The following is a 16,403-nucleotide window of genomic DNA, read 5'->3' on the forward strand; positions in this document are numbered from 1 at the left end:
CACATATAAAGTCAAATGTCACATACTGTACTTTCATTTGTCACATATTGTACATTCTGTCACATGCTGTACAGTCAGATGTCACACATTGTATAGGCAGATGTCATATATTATACAGTTAGATGTCACATACTATACAGAGTATCCATCTCTTATTTTTTTAAATATCCAATCCCCTATCCCATGTAGCCTCCAGCTGTTCCTTCGGCTTCTGTTTCTGCCTAATCTTGGATCCCCGGTGACACCTTTCCAGGTACCCGTGGAAGCAAACCTTCACTGAATGGGTCTCCTGACTGCTCAGAAAGTTGACTGCAGGGATATATCAGTTGCCCTGGGGAGTGAGGGATCTGACAGAGGTATTGTGGGCATTGTGGCCTTGGAGCCAGGAGTCATCATTCTCACAGTGGCTGGTCAAAGTCACTAGTTGTAGGGATGGGAAGTTCAAAGGATAGTCCATTGAGTGAGTAATAAGCTTTTGCACATTTAACTGTTTGACACATTTCAGTGCTACATGATATTGTATTACAAAGACATGCGTCTGGAGCATTTCTGCCCGGGCTTCCACTGAAAATTGGCTCATTCTAAGCTGGATTTTCCCGGTTAACAAATGTAAAATAAATAAAATAAAATAAATTAATTAATTAATCTTTTCTAATGATGTTATATGTGTATTATTCTACATGTTATATGCTCATTAATAAACATATAACTTTCTAGCTTCCTCCCATTTTCAACTCTAATACCTCCCCTTAGTTTAATACTCATATATCACTGCCACATCACTATGCTATCTACCCACTAACTACTATTCTCACTCTATACCTCTACTCTTAGTAGATACTTAGCGGGTCTATATTATATTTTCGAAAGTTTCAAACATCGAACACCATATGGTCGACACCATATGAGCGATGTTTGAAATTTTGAAAATATAATAAAACAATAAAAATAAAAAAAAACTATACTTACCTAAACGCTGTAGGCAGGGGAGCAAGCCCCCATGCACCCCCCCCCACATGGGGGGCTACAGCCCCCCTCACCCCCACTACTTAAATATTCCTACTCCAAGATCGCACTGCATTGAAGTAAAGGGAAAACATTCCCTACGGCAATTTCCGTGTTATGTGCGCGACGTTTCAATGTTTCGACCAATCGGGTTTGCTCAATACGCATTTGCCATTTACAATTTTTGATCATGCGATAGGAACCCTTCTTAGCTACTTCACTTTCCTGCTTCTCATACCTAACCTGCTATCCAATCAACCTACTCTGTCTCTCCCCTGTTACTACACCCCCTACTTACCTTCTTGGCCAACTTGTTCACTATTCTATTCTATTCAATGTTCACCATTATGTAATGCCTAAACCTAAAACTGAAAATTTGTGTCAGTCTATGTAATTACATTAAACCTGAAGCTTCTGTTGCCTTGACACTGATCTAAGTTAAGTTTAGTACTAGCTATGTTAACCTGAACTAAGCTTGAATAATATGTTACTTGTCAATGTTAAGTCTGCTACTTTCTATGTAATTTGAAAGCTTCTGTATACCTTAAAATGTTGCTTGAATTTAACTGTGGAGCTTTTCTCCCCAGGCCTCCACTGAAAATGGACATGCATCCAATTAGATTTTCCCGGTCAACAAATGTAAAATAAATAAATAAAATAAATAATATTTGTATCACTCTATGTATTTACTATATATTTTATTATGATATCAATTTTCACCCAAGTTTATATATTTTCTGTTCTTTTTTTGTGGAGCTTTTCCTTCTGGACCTCCACAGAAAATGGATAAAATGATCCAGTCAGACATTGCTAGTAAACAAATACCAATAACAGTGTTGTATGCTAGGTGATGCCCTTTCAGCGTCCTCCCTCTTAAGAGCCAACATAGAGTATTACTGGTAATACTCATGCCAGCTAATCTGAATATGCTCGTCTTCACTACAGCAGACTTGCTATGCAGTATAATTTCTCTCTTATTTTTCTTTTGTTGACTGAGTTAGTCCTAGTAGACTTGTAGCCTCTTTTCAAGGGAGATATTTATACTGTTAGGGGAAATTTGGTGAGGGCATCAGGAAACATCTCCAACTCTTTTCAATGGGTAGAGTGGAATCTTTTATATCCACCTAAGCTACAACCAAATCAAACAGATGGGGCCTCAGTTTAACATCTTATTGGTAGAGCAGCACCCCCTTTTGCTGCACTGCCAGCAGTTGAGTGACCTGGTGTGGGAATAGAACACAAAGCCTTCTACATCAGAGGTGAGTGTGCTACCTGTTGAGCTACCGGCACTGCTTCTAATCACCACAGTATTGTTATGTGTCTGAACCTCCTGCATTTTCTCCTTGTAGACCAGATACACTACATACCACATTCATGAATCCCAACTGTAAAGCATAAGGAGTTTCAGCCTTTGTCTGATACAATCTACCGTCTTGTTTATTTATGATACAACACAATGCTTGCCTTTTGAAATCTCTGTAAACATAGACTTGTTTCTATACCTAATGCTTTAAAGCTAAATCAAGAGTTTCAGATTAATAGTCTTGTTTTTGAAACATAACAGAGAGTCTGTACTGCCCTGTTTAAAATATTAGTTTGTCAGCCTGTAACTATATAGTATTTGGCATCTAACACTAACGTTATTTTTCACCTTGCCTCTTTCGTAAGGCTGTCCTCTTCATATGACTCAGTATAATTTTTTCTTGTCTACAAAAGGGCATAGAAATGCTAATTCCACTTACTATAAATGTGAAGCCTTTCTTTCACAATCTATCAAGTTCTTTGCATCTGAAATGTGTAATTAAATTCTCAGAAGACAAGAGACAGAGTATCAGTCAACAATCAGTCAATCCGCTGTTGAATATTGACGACTCAGAAGCAGTGTTATAATATCTGAGGTATGGCTTGCTCCATCATTTCATTAATAGTATCCTATCACTGCTGACAGGTGTTAGCACACTAAAAATATATTTTAGGAATAGTTATTTTATGCAGTTAATTGTAATGACAGGCACTCTACTCAAAACTATGTAAAATAAATGTGTGGGCCGTAGGGAAATAAAGGAAAAGCAATTCACTATGATAGAGTCGGTCTGTCATCTTATTTTAAACATTGAATGCCTTCATTCATGCCAAAGAAACATCTGTTTGTAAGGGAATTATCTGAAACACCTCAGTCAGAAATAAGAAGTCTGTGTCAGGAAATAATCACTAAGATGCCATGCCTAAAATGCTTGTTCATATCATGCAACTATACAAATGTCAAGAAAAAATGTATTACCAAGAATAAACTGTCTTTACCAAATGGTTATCAAAGAACATATCCATTGCATATCTTCACTGTTAGTTGTTCAACTATGTATCTCAGATATTAATTTATATCATAAATATTTGTACAAAATCTGCATACAGTGAAGAGCATTGTTTAGCTCCAGACAGCTTAGGTACAGTTATGCATAGAAATTGCTTCACTTTCACATGGAATGCTACACCACCAGTAGTAAATGATAGTAGAAAGTATACAGATACAAATAGTAGTTAAACAAAATAATGTGGTAAGTGGTGACATACTGGGAGGGCTGATTCAGGGACACATACAGCACAACTTTGCTAGTGCAAAAAAAAAAGCGATAGGTGTCACATTCAAATTACAGAGTAAGTGTCAGTGAGCTAAGGCCAGCCATAGCACATGCAAGTGAAGAAACAAAACGTGGTGGAATGATTTTGAAATGTATAAAACTAGCATAACAAGTCACAGCAATTAGTTATTCTGAACCAGACCCATAATTAAACTGGGGTAACAGGTTTGTCATCATGGGTACATGCTGCTAGAGAATGTGATTGGCAGTTACAAATGGGGCACAAGTACAGTTCTGGCATTCATCCAAGAATCCACAGGTGATACCACAGTGTCTTTGATGAATGTTGATACTGCATTCATGATTGTAGTAGGATCTGAGAGTGTTATTTTAACTGTAGCAAGAAGCTTGCTGCAGTTATAATTCAGAAAATTTAAGTTTGGGAAGACCCCTTTTTTTGGTTCTCAACTTTGAGTTGAGGGGTGAACCAGTCTGGGGAAATAGACAGCAGTACTTGGTGTACAGGGGTTTCAATCAAACTAAGATGCTTGGAGTGGCATCTGCTGTGGCTGGTCACCATCTGTTAATGGCTGCCTTGGAAGCCAGATATTATATGTCACTCCCCTCTGTATTGTACAGCAGTCTGCAAATGGCTGTCATGCTATCATTTCCATGACTGGCACATTGTGGACCATTACTGTGTAGACAGAGGCATCATACTGGACCTAGTAGACATGTGCCATCCTCATGTGAAATAAAGGGAAAAGTGTGGACTGCCTATTGCAATGGACACAAAGATTTGTGTATGTTAACCATCCTTGCTAAATAAATAAATAAATAAATGCTGTCAGGAAGTCATGGCTGCCTCTTGTAATGTAAGGAGATGACCTATCTGTTTCCTGATCTCCATCAAGAATGATGAATTTTTGCATGCATTGGCCACACACATCTTAAGCCAGTTATTTAGCATCATTCACCAGAGGTCTAGAGTGTTTCTTCTTGAATACAAAACATACAGTTAAAAATAAGAAATTAAGTTTATTTTGAGCTTGACCTGCACTTTTTAATTGTATTTGTCTGTTTTACTGCATTCATTTGTGCCTTTTTGACAGTTTTTACTGTTTGTGCCTACTTCTTGCCTGCTATTGTTTTGCACTGAAATATTGCTTACATTAGCCTAGACTAGATCCAGACTTGCTGAATCTAGCCTGTTTTTCATACACTTGAACTCAAATCCAGCCATCTTACATTAGGAAGGGTTACCCATCACCCCTATGGCAGAAGAATGTGAATATAGCCTTGTCTCAGCTAGGGATTTCTGGTGGAAGGATCATTGTTTGATTTCCTATTGGCAGACTAGTTTAAAACTTTAGTTTTGCCTTTATATAAGCCTCACATTTGAGTGGGTTTTGGCTCAATTACCTGGAGCTGGTCTGCATTTGGCATCTTTTGCCAGAGGTCTAGAGTGTTTGTGCTTTATACCAGGACAAGGTAATAAGATTCAGAAAGAGTATAACAGTGAATAGCACTACCTATTCTAAGTGTAGGCTAAACCTCAACAAACTCATTGAATAGTTGACACAGGCCTCAAACCCAGCTCCCTAGAGAACCACCTATTATGGTACATGTGATAATGCATGCAAGATAGGTAAAAAGCTGGGTCATCACCTATGTCCAAAGGAGATGACAGATAGAAAACAATGACTGCACATGCATGAGGTCTTCAGCTGTTTACCCAATCTATCTGCAGGCTGAGGTAAAGCACTACCAATGTGTCAGTACTGGTACTGCAGACCTTACAAGGTTAAAAGGCCAGTAGATTACGGCACCAGTACCACCCAGCAGGTAGAGCACCACCTACATTAGAACTGACCATTTACTTAATGGGCAATACCAATATAAATGGATTTTCAACACTAATGTAAAATTTTTAAGTCCAATGGAGTTCTAAGCCAGTTTTGCATTTGAGATAGCACTTCAAGTTTACTCATTAGCCTATGCAGCTTGAGGAATTTCAGGGCCTATTTCTTAGACTCAAGCATCATTCTACTGCTAAGGTATGGTGCTATCCAGGGCATCACTTGTGTTTGGATTCCATTCTTCTCCATGTGACTTATGAATATACAGTTATCTCAGATGATAATAATGGAGTCACATTCCAGTCCTCTCCATGTGACTCATGAATATACAGTTACCTCAGATCATAATAATAGAGTCACATTCCAGTCCTCTTTATGTGACTCATAAATATACAGTTACCTCAGATGATAATAATGGAGTCACACTGATAGAGTTTATATAATATGTGGATTTTAATTTGCTGGTATGCAGATTGACAATATGGTGAGATTCAAAGATGTATATTATTATTTTATTTACTCTTTGCTGATTGGATTAGTCCTATTAAGCCAATCACCTCTCATCAGAGGAGACGTGAAGTGGTATTCATATGGGAAACTTGGCCAGGACAATGGGAAACTTCCTCTAGTTTTCGGCGTACGGGGATGCACTTTTGTGTTACACTTCCTGTCTTCCGGTCCAGTTGCATATGTGGCTCAGAGAAGCAGGAAACTGAAAATTGAATGTGGAGGATGAAGTAGGCATTTCACAGGTGTTGGGAATGAGTGGAGCTGTTAGTCAAACAACAGAGAAGTCAAATGTTGTAAAAGATGAATTGGGTGTTAAGTGGAGTGAGGAGAATGGAGAGGGGATGAAAAAAAAAGCAGGAGAGCCTGTTAAAAGGCAAGAAGATGTGGCTGAAGTAAGCATTATAGATTCAGACAAATTATTTCTGCAAAATCTGTTTGGTACAGAATCCAGAACACAAGAATGTGTTGTTACAACCCTCCAGTCGAGGGGGTTGCAGGATGTATATTTAAAAGAACTAAATGAGCAGAGTCAACCAGAAAGCAAAAAGGCAGTATCATGGGGTAAATAATGGACAGAATACAGGAAGAGGAATTACAGGAAAGAAGGGCAGAAAAAAATCACATGCACAAACTGTAAGAGAAAATGAAAAGAAAATGGAAGTGAGAAGAAAACATCACATAAGAATAAGCAGTAAGACAGAAAATGAGCGTGGCCTGTATGAAATGTGGCACAAGAAAACAAGCGTGGATTGTATGAAATGTGGCACAAGAAAATGAGCATGGCCTGGATGAAATGTGGGACAATGTCATCTCACCACTGGGCACTGAACCCAGACAGGCAAAAGCATTTATTTGTATTAATAAAGACTCTTTTTGTGACATTATTTTCAAAGAAACACAGTATATGGAAAAATTCTTAGAGCAATATGAAAAAAGAAATGATAATCCTTGGAACTTATATGTTGTACAAGCATTTAATAGTGAGGCAAAACAGAGAATGTATATACAATCTCATACAGAAGTCAAAAATAACAGTTTAAGAGACTATTTAGAGACTGTGAAGAGAAGTAACGGACATTATAAAGATTTATGATAACAGAGGTTTATGGGCAGGGGGATGGGACAGTGGAGTTATATTGCAAATGCAAAATTAAAAAATAATACATGTGGCTAGTATAATTAATATAGAGGGGAAACAGGAGTTTGGTGAAATACTGGGGACAACCAAAGACATGTTTTTATTGTGGCAGAAATGACCATTTAATTAATGATTATGATAAAAAGAAATATTTTATTTGCCATAAAGTGGGTCATGAGGCAAAAGAATGTGAATTAAAATGTATTAAATGTGAAAAGGTAGGACATTCATAGATTGATTGTGATGCAAAAGAAAGGAACACACAAGAAAGGAAGGAAGCTGTAGTAAATGAGGTATAATAGAAGAGAATATAGAAAAGTTTCAAAAAGAAAACGAGAAAGATATAACTGGAAACAAAAGAAAATATAAGGGAAGGAATAGAAAAAGAAGAAGAAATAAGCAACTCAAGTGAAGCGGCAGAAGAGAAATGAGTGGAAATTAAAAGCAAAAGAAATTCTATTGGAAAAGAGTAAAACATAGAAAACATAAAGAGGAGGAAATAAGAAAGGAAAAAGTTGTAGAATAACAAAATACTCTTTAGAGAGTAAAACTATTATCTATAAATCTGAATAGTATCAAGAATGTAAAAAGTAGACTAGGAATACTAGAATGATGTAGATTATTGGATATGGATATTATAATACTAATAGATATAAGAATTTTGACAGAAGAGGACAGAATACAAGTAAACAAAATATGGGAAGGAAAAGTAACATGGAATATAGAAGAGGAAAAATGTTCAGGAGTAGCAATTCTAAGTAAAGAAACTATAGAATTGTTAGACTTTACATTATTAATACTAGGAAGTGTGTTAATAGTGGATATAAATGAAGAACCAAGTATACAGATCTATGGAATTATATGTGCATGCCATACAAAAACAAAGGGAAATTGTGATTAGGAAAATTCTTGATTATGTTAGTGTCAATATGCAGAGTTTAGATTTTAACTGTGATTTAAGACATACGTGGAAAGAAGAAGCAGATGTTAAATTTGTTTCAGAAATAAAAATCAGTAAAATGTATTCATGGAAGAATAATCAGTTGACATATGAAATGGGTAATTTGAAGACAGAAACAGATTATTTTATGCTATTAGAGAGTCTAAAAGTATTAAATAATAGGATAAAAATTACATTTTTTTTCACTTCATGTAGTAATTTGGGGTAGAAGTGCAAGACATGGATATATAAAAGTAGGAAGTGGTATTAAAAGAATAAATGAAGCAGAATTAAATAAAAATATAAGAAGAAGAGTTTTATAATTATGGTTAGATCATATAAATATGAAAAGTTTTTACAAAGATTGGACAAGCTGGTGGATAGGTTTGCAAAAGAAATATAAAAAAGAGGTTTTGGCATGGCAAAGGACAAAAAGAAAACAAGATAATTGTAAATATAAAGATATCTGTGATCAAATCTTTAGAGATATAATAAATAACAGCAAGAGGTTTATAGAAAAAGAAAATATATGAAATTAACCAAGAAAAGATTAAAACAATGTTGTTTAAGCAAAAGTAAGATGGTAAAAGAAAATAATATAATAATATGAGAGTTAAGAAATGAGAAAAGAAACATAGTGAAGACAAGACACAAAAAGAAATAATGCAAGTAATAAGATTTTTTTATGAAAACATTTGTTAAAATTGAAAATAAAAGAAAATATAGATGGAACTTTAAAAATTAGTTAAAGAAGATAATGAACAAATGGGAAAGAATTACTATGATGGAAGTGAACAAAAGTTTTAAAAACAGAAAACCTAGAATCTGCTACAGAAATAGATGGAACTAAATATTTGATGTATAAGAATATGAATGAATGGCAAATATATATCTATTGGAGGTTTTCATTGAATGGTAAGAAAAAAGTTTACAAGATGAAAAAATATGTATGAGTGCAAAGGCATTCATATAGAAGAAAGGAGGCAAGGCAGTTATAAAGAATTGGAGACTTATAGTGTTAAACACTGTAGACTATAAGATATTTATAGTGTTAGACACTGTAGACTATAAGATATTTATAGTGTGAGACACTGTGGACTATAAGATATTTATTGTGTGAGACACTGTAGACTATAAGATATGTATAGAGTTAGACACTGTAGACTATAAGATGTTTATAGTGTTAGACACTGTAGACTATAAGATGTTTATAGTGTTAGACACTGTAGACTATAAGATATTTATAGAGTTAGACACTGTAGACTATAAAATGTTTATAGTGTTAGACACTGTAGACTATAAGATATTTATGAAGATAATATAAAATAGAATAGAAGACAAAGTAAATACGTTATTGAATGAAAAATTTTTGGAGTAAAAGGGAAAGGAGGTCAAGAACTCCTAATGATTATAAGACAAATAGTAGAAGATGTGACAATAGGAAAACCAGAAGTTCAAGTTTTAATAGGAGACATTAGCAAAGCATTTGATAAAATGTAGCATGTAGTACATCTGGGTAATTTTATAAGAATATGACTTAAGTAGAAAAATAATTAATGTTTTAGTTTCAGTGTATAATAAAAACAAAGTACGACTAGTAGTGAATGGTTGGTTAAGTGAGAAAACAGAAATAGAAAGTAGCATAAAACAAAGGTGTCCATCAAGTAGTATACTGTTGGCTTTAATAATGAATATAGTCATAAATTAATTAAATTTAACATTAACGGAAGCTAGATATTGCACAACAGAAGAGATACAGATCCCACCAATGTTTTCTTTTGCAGATGATTTGGTATTAGTGGTTAAAAATGAAGGAGGGATGAAAACAGCTATAAAGACAACTAGTAATAAATTAAAAGTGTTAGATCTGAGTATTAATGAAGAAAAAAAGTAAAGGACTAGGGCTTTCAGGTATAATAGAAGTTATTCAATTTAATAAGGAAGAAATAGAAACACTAGTAATAAAGTTTGGTGGTGAACAACAAAGATTAATACAATTGAAGAACATTTTAAACAAAATAACACATAGTTGTTCATTCTGGGAAACATTCAAACTTACATACAGCAAAAAAAAAAACACATTTACTTAATTCAGTAATATTAGGAAAAGTATCGTATTTGGCAAGTGTATTTTTGATGCCAATCGCATTTGAAAGAGAATTGCTGTCTATATGGTTTTCCTTTATATGGGGTTTGTAATTAAACCAATTAAAAGAGGAATTCTTTATGTTTCAAGAAAAGAAGGAGGATGGGGTTTAATAAATCCAATTGTACATATAATATCATTGAATCGGTATAAAGTATTGATTAGGATGAAGGAAAAATGAGGAAGATTGGTAGTAGATATAATAAAATAAAAATAGAGAGACTTGGGAAAAACGTCAATATTTTAAAATAAAGAAAGGTATGATGAATGCAGAAATGAGAATATATCAAGAGAAAATGTTATGTAAAATCAATATAAACAATATAGAAAAGAATGGAAAGGAATTGTGTGAAACTATAATGAAAAAAGTTTTGTTATATTTTTCCATGGAGGCATTTAGAAGAAAGAAAAAATCTTCTTCTTCTTCTTTCGGCTTTTCCCGCTGAGGGGTATTTAGAAGAAAGAAAATAAAAGCAGTAAAAGCAAAAATGACTAGATGTGGAAAATATCTTGAACATGCAGATTTTTATTGAAATTATCCATAAATAAGCTCCCACTAAGGCAAATATGCCATATAAGAAGACCGAATAAATATTTTGTATATACTGCAGAGAGGTCGAAACAATGGAACATGTATTTATGAAATGTGATAGAGTGAATCAATTATGGAAAAAAATAAACGGAAAAGAAAGTATAAAGGGATTGAAACGTGTAAATATGGGTATAACAGAATATGGGTACTATGAAAATGTAAAAGGAAAAGATGCGGATAAATGGGATAAAAAGTTGTTTTATATAATATAGATTATTTGGAATAAGAGGTTAAATTAAATAAGATTTAATGGAAAATGGTCATTGTCAAAAATTCTGAAAAAAAATTATGATTTTGGTTATGAAAAAAAGCAACGGGGGATTAAAAATATAAAAATGTAAAGAAAGGTATGTAAAGCAATTGTATATAATTATAAACAGTGTGTATAAAATGTATATTATGAATTTTAAATAAAGAACCCCTACTCTTTGGAGCTGCTAGGTGGTGCTGGAGGGCTCTTACAGCAGCATACAGGAGGAGAGAAAAGTTATGGAGAGTTTGGAGGTGGAGAGTGAAAATATGGAGAAAATGTTGTTTAATATGGAGCTACAGAATGTACACAAAGATTCCTGTGTGGTGGATGGTGCAAATGAATAACATTTAGCTGTCTCCATGTGGGGGGGAAGTAAGTGAGTCTTCTGAAGTGGTGCAACTAACAGAACTGGTGTCAGGAGGGCTTGCAGACAACGTTTTGTTAAAAATAACTGAACAGGATGATCCAAGTGACACTCCTGATATTTCATCAGGTGGGCTTGCAGATAACGTTCTGTTAAAAATAACTGAACAGGATGATCCAGGTGACACTTCTGATATTTCATGGGATGAGATGACAGATAACTTTTTTGAAAGTGCTGCTGATAGTAATGTGGAAAAAAAAGCAGGTGACATGTCAGCAGAAAATGTAGCAGCTAAAACTTGTGCAGCAGTGACAGAAAGTAAAAGAGAAAAGCATTTACAAACTGAGAAGATGTCTGGTTTTGTAGCAGCAAATAATGCAGTAACTAAATATATGCAGCAGAGACAACAGGGAAAACAGGAGAGCAGCAGCAAGCGGTAAGTAAAACTGTTTTTTTTTAAAGAAGAGAGGGCCAGCTGTGAGAATAAAATAAAAAAAATGACAATGTAATAGACATATATTATATATGAGACAATTTGATACCTTTTCTGGGTTTTAAAGTACAAGAAATCTATTCTATTATACATATTGGGACAGAAACTTTTTATGACTTATTTGAAACTGATGATCTGATGATGAAATTTCTGGAACTGTGTAACGAAAAGGTAATTTATCTGTGGAACAATTATTTGTTTTCTGATCATAACTTAAATGTTAAAAAAATGTGACTTTGCAGTTCGGAACTGATTAAATGGAAGAAGATTACATTAGAAAATGCATCCAGGGTATGTGTGAAACTATTGATAACATTGTAAAAGTTAGAGATGAGAGGAACTTATGGAACAGAGGGTGCAGTTTGGAAACTGTTTTGAAAAGTGAAAATAAAAATATGGCGAAACACTTGCCAAATGTTATTTTTGTGGCTGGTCATATGGGGGCAGTTAAATATACTGGTCAACATAAATGATGTTTCTTTTGTGAAGACTTTTCTCATTTAATTAATGATTGTAACATGGTACAATGCAACCAGTGTGGGGAAAAAGGGCATGTAGCAAGAAGGTGAGTACCTGAATGCAGGTTGTGTACAAAAGTATCACTTTTTGATGGATTGCCAAGAGCAAACAGTAAATAATAAAAAAGGGGGAAAGGTAAGAAAACATACATGATGAAGGACAATGAGAGGCTGAGGGAGAGGGTAAACTAGGTGAAGAAGAAAGTGTAGAAGAACCAAAAATATTGAGGGGAAAATGGAGAGAGAGAGAAATAGAGAGTGCATGCAGGAAGACAGATTAGGAAAAAGGATTGATGCTAATCATTTTTGAGGGTCTAGCCAGTGAAAAATCTGATTCTAAGGATAAAGGATCATTTATACATAAACCCAGTAAAAGAGTAAAAATGAGAAAAAAAAATTGAAAAATATTTCCCCTAAACTTAAAAAGAAAGTAAAACAATAAGTTTTCAGTAAACATGAACAGTATCATGTTACACTATAATTAGGATAGGGATACTGGAATGGTGTGATAAATGTGATGTGGATTGTTTTTTGTTAGACGATGTACAATTCCTGACAAGTGAAGAGAGGTTGCCAACAGAAAAAAATGTGGGGTGGAAATATAATATGGCACTTAGGAAGTAAATGTTGTTCTGAAGTGGCCGTGTTGTGTAAAACAGTAAAAATACTAGATGTAACATTGGTAAGGATGGGAAGGATAACTGTTGTGGATGTGAGGTGGAGAGAACATGCTTATAGAATTGTAATGGTATATGCATATATAACAAGCAATGAAAGAGAGAACCTGTTTCATCAAATATTAAACTGTGTGGTGGCTAACAGGAATATTATAATGGTAGGGAACTTTAATTGTGATTTAAGGGGGAAATGTAAAAGAAAGGGAAGGATATATAAATGCAGGAAATGATCAAATGTAGTAAATTAATTGCATGGAACAAAAGTCAATGCACTTATAGAAGGGGGCACTTTGCTCTGAAATTAATTACTTTGTATTATTGGAGTAGCAGATGCTGATACAATTGTGATGGGATTTTCAGACCATTTTTAGCAATTGGGATAGATATGTTGGAAGAAAGAGATTTATTAAAATAGGAAAAGGACTAAAAAGAATAAAAGAGAAATTATGGGATGAAATCAGATAGTGGGAAGTATTTTATTTATGGAAGGATCATACAACCATGAAGGACTTGTAAAAAACTGGTCAGAATGGTGGACTGAATATAAAAATGAGTATAAAAAGTGTTTATTTTTAATGGCGGGATGATGCAAGAAAGGAAAAGGAAGTGGAGTCTGGGAAGATGTATAGTATTATATCCAAGAATTCAGAGAATATTCCAAGAGAATGTTATGATACAGAAGGAGAAATATATAAAAAATCAAGAAAAATTAAGGCATTGCTGTTTATGCAGAGATAAATGCATATTTGTATATTTGTAAAGGAGCATATTAGTATAATGAGGGAAAGGAAAAAGGAAAACCTTGGATCCCGGGAACTACCGTCCCATCAGTCTGACGAGCTGCAAGGGCAGAGAATACATTATCATTATCATGAAACTTATAAACAAAGACATTTGCAACCTTCAAACACTGGAACCCACCCAGTTTGGGTTTGTGAAGGGCCGATCTTGTCTCCTGAACCTGATTGACTTCTTCAAATCAGTCTCCAGAGCTGTGGATGAGGGTAAGGTGGTCCACACAGCCTATCTGGACCTTGCCAAGGCCTTCGACACCAACTACCACTCTGGAATCATAGATAAACTTACTAAGCTGGACATAAATCCCTGTGTCACTCGATGCATTGCCAACTGGCTTACTGACAGAACCCAGACCGTAAAAGTAGCCGACTCCAAATCCAGCTCCAGACACATGACAAGTGGAGTATCTCAGGGTTCAGTCCTGGGGCTGCTCTTGTTTGGCATCTATTTCTCTGAAGTACAGGCCAACACTAAGGGACTCTGGCTAACAAAGTTCACAGATGACTGCAAGCTGGGAGCCATTATTGAATCCCCAAATGATGTGGATATTCTACAAAAGGGCCTTACAGAAACAGATGCTTGGTGCCAGAGCCATGGGCTCAAGTGTAATGCCAAGAAATGTATAGTTATCCCCTTTGGAAAAACCATGTACCCATGAATTACCACATAGGTGGTAGTACACTAAACACTGAAAGTGTAATTAGAGACTTAGGGACACAGGTGGACAGTGCTTTCATCTTCGATAACCACATCGCCACAACAGTCAGGAAATCCTTCTATGTAGAACACCTCATCACTAAGGGATTTTCATCCAGAAAAAGAAGGTTATTGTCCCACTGTACTCATCCCTCATTAGACCCATTATAGAGTACAATGCTCCATTTGGTATGTACCTCACAAGACATCTGCAACAGCTGGAAAGGCCACAGAAATACCTCACTAAAAGAATCACAGGCCTAAAGCAGATGCCCTATACTGTCTAAAATAACTCCAGCTATACCCTGTGGCATATTGTCTACTCAGAGGCAATCTCTGTTTAACATGCAATGCCATGTCAAACCCAGAGCTGTTGGACATGCTACACTTAAAGAAATCCCAATCCTTCAGAGCCACATGCTCCAGGGATCTAAACCTTGTCATCACAATGAACAAAACATGCTGGAGGGATAGGTTCCTGACCCAGAGACTCCCCATACACTGGAATAGACTGCCCATACATGTCAAGCAGAGCGCCTCCTTGGCCCTCTTCAGAAGGAACCTTGACGATTGGATGTGAAATAGGAAATTCACCCCAGGGATCATGTCAGTCACCCTGCTAGACAGGGGTCCAGGGAGGTAAATAGTGAAGGAAGAAATAGCCAGGGAATTGTTATGGCTAGGCTTGTATAGGCCCTAGGCTCGATAGGCTAGTACCAACCTATGAACCTATGAAGAGCGGTAAAAAGAATGCAAAAGCAAATTATGAGTATTATAGTACAGCATTTGGGAAATATGTTAGGAATAAACAGAAGGAAAACAGAGAGAATGCAAAGTAAAAGGAAAAAACAGAACCAGGTAAGGAAGAATTCGAAAAAGAAAGTACTTAGGAAAATAAATGTTGGTTCATTATCAGGCCAGATGGTACAGGGTATGGAATGTACAATAAAGTAATGGACTGGCAAAGATGGCATTTTGAAAATATACTGATAAATGGTTGAAGGAATGGTTTGTTTACGAAGAGTTATGAAGTGGGATATTAAAATGTATTATGGAAGATAGATGAGAAGAATGAAATAAAAAATTGTAGAGCCATAACATTAAATAACACAGATTATAACATTTGTATGAGAAACATAGAGAGGAGAATGGAAGGAAGGGTGAGTGATATAATGGAAGCAAACATATACAATATAAAAGGAAAGGGATGTCAAGAATCGTTACTATGAACAAAACATCTTGTAGTGAACCACCGACACAAAAAAAGTCAAAAGGTTTATTGGATGAGCGCTTTAATTCCTAAAACTGGGAACTTCTTCAGATCAACACTACACCTTAAAACCAAGTTGAAGTACTATTATCTGATGGTCACATGACCAAAAAATCAGCCAGTGCAGTGAATAATTAAATAAATAATTGAATGAATTAAAAGATAACCAACATTTGTCACAACCATTCAAACAACAAAGACAAACAATGAATGTAAATAAATGAAGTGAAATTAAACGGCATCATAAAACCGTAACCTTAACAAAGAATTAATTGAACAAGTACCATTTTAACCAGGATTGCTTGTGGCATCAAGTCTTATTTGCCATTTAAGTTCATCTTTATCTAGATGCTCGCTAATAATGCACCCTTAGATATCATATTTGGCCTGTTCCACTACCAAAAACTTGGGTGGTAAACTCTTCAATGTGCTTATACAAAGGATTTGTGATCTTTTTATTGCTGATGTACAACATATGCTTATATATATATGCTTTTTCAATTTTCTTGAAGTCTTGCCTATGTGAAAGGCAGGGTAAAATTTACATTGAGCGAGATAGATCACA

The sequence above is a fragment of the Protopterus annectens genome, chromosome 14.part0 (genome assembly GCF_019279795.1).
Source record: "Protopterus annectens isolate FY-2018-M chromosome 14.part0, PAN1.0, whole genome shotgun sequence".
In the NCBI taxonomy this organism is placed as follows: domain Eukaryota; kingdom Metazoa; phylum Chordata; order Ceratodontiformes; family Protopteridae; genus Protopterus; species Protopterus annectens.